This window comes from Merops nubicus, unplaced genomic scaffold, assembly GCF_000691845.1.
Source record: "Merops nubicus isolate BGI_N331 unplaced genomic scaffold, ASM69184v1 scaffold19394, whole genome shotgun sequence".
Taxonomy (NCBI): Eukaryota; Metazoa; Chordata; class Aves; order Coraciiformes; family Meropidae; genus Merops; species Merops nubicus.
The window spans coordinates 53,304-56,156 of NW_008602480.1; the positions used below are offsets into that span (position 1 = coordinate 53,304).

General features: G+C 46.1%; 1 protein-coding gene across 1 annotated transcript in view; it reads right to left on the reverse strand.

Annotated features, from left to right (window-relative positions):
* CALN1 (calneuron 1) overlaps positions 1-2,853 on the reverse strand; it is a gene marked incomplete at its 3' end in the record, with an annotated part of 51,130 nt that overhangs the window by 48,021 nt on the left and 256 nt on the right. The gene's annotated exons all lie outside the window — the stretch shown is intronic.

Here is a 2,853-nt window from a genome sequence, read left to right on the forward strand (position 1 = left end):
CACAGCACCCTCACCCTGCACCCTCCCAGAGCTCACACTTGCAGAAATCCTTCCCTAAGTTGAGACACGCGATGCTAGACATGAAAAAAAGACAAAAAACCCAAATATGCTGGGAAAAACCTGATGATCAGGCACTTGTTGGAGCCTTGAGTGCTGAGGAGCAGTACAGAAAATTCCCACTGACTTCCCCAGCATCAAAAACCCAAATCTGCTGGGAAAAACCTGACGGATCAGGCACTTGTTGGAGCCTTGAGCGCTGAGGAGCAGTATAGAAAATTCCCACTGACTTCCCCAGCATCAAACCTTTAATAATTTAATACGTGTGACTGGAATTTCTCAACAGGCTGGAACCCCCTCAGGACCTAAATCTCATTGAAAAAGAAACCAAGCAGAATTTGGCATCTCTTTCCCAGCCTGTAAGATTAAATGCAAATATGTTATTGGCATCGAGCTATCACAGCTTGATATATCCACAGAGCTCCCATACACTGACATTAACTTCTCAAGAAAGAACATTTTGTTACTCACCCTGAGATAGTTTATGCTTAAAGGCAGAAAGAATATTTCTGGTTTAGGTTTGGGCAGTGAACAGTGGTACCTTCACCAATTCCCAGCACACCCCAGCACTGGTCTGGTATCAACAATAAAACAGAGCAACTGCTGATCTAATGTTAAAGACAATTTCCAGTGGCTTGGGTGTACTCTGGTAGCTGCCACGCTGAAAAGTACCTCCAGCTTCTTATGCTGCTCTGGCTTCAGCAGACACCAATCAATTCAGTACCACTCCTGTGTCTGCAGGTGGAAAACAATGGCCTGAGGTTGAGCTCTTCTCTGCTAGGCTAAGAACTGGAGCATATCTTCATGGCAGAGACACAAAGCCCTCGAAAATAGGTGTTTGTAATGCAAAAGGCTGTCAGAAAAAGATATAACTAAATTCTAACAAGAATTTTCCGAGCTTAACAGCCAGAGAATAAATGGATGATTAGTTAAAAAGCTCTAACCATTCTCCTAAAGAACAGGGGGGATACTTTTTGTGAACAGAGATGAATGATCTCTGCTGCTCTCCAATTCAATAGCACAGTTCTAATGGGGCACCGACCACATTAAATGGATGCAGCACTCGCATTAGCAGCATTGCCTGCTGCCTTCTCAAAAGACAGCTCCTCTACCCCTCATTCACTTCATTTGCTGTTAATTAATGGAGATGATCCACAGCCTCTGGAGTGCTGGTTTCTCCTGGGGGAAGGCAGGGCTGGCTGTGGGGCTGTGCTCCACTGCCTCCCAGAGCTGCCGGTGGGAAGGTGATGCTGAGAGGGCTCCCAAATCCCAAATCTGACTGCAGGGAGACAGGAGGAGGATGGAAATGGGGCTGGGCTTCCTTACCACGTCCAGCCACAGACCATTCCCATGTAAACAGCTGGGGAACAAATCAAGGACAAGTTTCTCTGGTGCAACGGGACAGCCCTGACAGTGGGTTGCAGCCCTGATGCCACTTGAATCAGCTCTTGACAATTGTCTGCAAATCTCAAAGGCAATTACAGCAGATGAGCTCTAATCAGAGCAGGCACAGCAGAAAAACCCTTGGTCTCTGCATCTGAAATAAACTGCAAGACCCCAGCCAACATCCTCCTGTCCATCACCAACCAACCTCTGTCATCCTGAATAGGGTCAATGGCTGAGCTTTACCTTGACCAACAATTTGTCACCTAGAGGATGCACCAAAGCTAAGCCAGCACAGTTCTTTTCACCAACTCAAATCTTCATGTGAAGCTCCTGTAACCCAGGAGAGGAACCCAGAAAATGCCCCTGCAGTCCTTGTGTTCCCAGGTCTTAGCTAAACTGCACTGAAAGTGGTTTCTCATCTAGCATCTCTCACATGAACTGCATTCAGCACACACTCACTGGGAAGAAGAGCAGCAGTTAGAAATACTAAGAAAACACTCTTTGTCCTTAAGTTAATGTAAAGCTTGCGAAACCAAATCAAAAGACTCCAAGCTGAAAAGACTTGAAAACTTAAGGTCTAGTGTACCAAAGCACAGATGAAAAGGAAGAGGGTGGGCAGAAATGTTGGCCTTCTGTTTGCCAAAACACCTCCAACCTGCCCTGGAAAGACCATTTCCACCTTGCACCATTCCCTCACTCATTTCCTCACCAAATTCTCCATCAAGACCACTGGCTTGTACCACATGTCCACTATGATCATGGCTTGTACCAAACGTCCACCGAGAAGCTGCAATTTGTTCCGCAGCCCCCGAAGCCCAGCTGCCAACAATATTAACTTTTGCTTAAAAATGGCCATGGTGAGCCACAAAGTGACTACAAAAGAGACCTTCCCACCACGAACCAGACTAGGAGTCTACCTGGCCTCCCATCCCATCTGCATGGCAGAAGGGATTAGCAGCAACCAGCCTCTAGGAGCAAATTATGGGATCCTACAGGCAGCAGATGTGGACAACCTTCCTGATAGCCTTTGCCAGCCTGAGGCTGGTCTGTGCTCCCAATCACTGACCTCAAAAAGGGAATTTTAAAGCTCTTTCCAGCTTCTTAACCCACAAGTTACCTCCATGCATCTTGTTATATTGAGATACAGAGAGAAATCTCACTTTTGAAGGGCCACAAAGCAAACCGTTTGCTAGAAAGACAGATTCAGCTCTGCAGGTTCCCAGGAAAGGCTAAAGGCATCTTTTTATAAAGATATTAGCCTAACTTTTTCTCTTGCAAACTTTTGCCCATAAAAAGCAGCCTTACTCTTTCAAAAAGCTGCTTTATTTCTAGGCAGAAGGACAAAATCAGCCTACGGCTCTCAACAGAACTTTGCTCGGGGACCTTTTCTTTGTCTCTGATCTGCTGAAC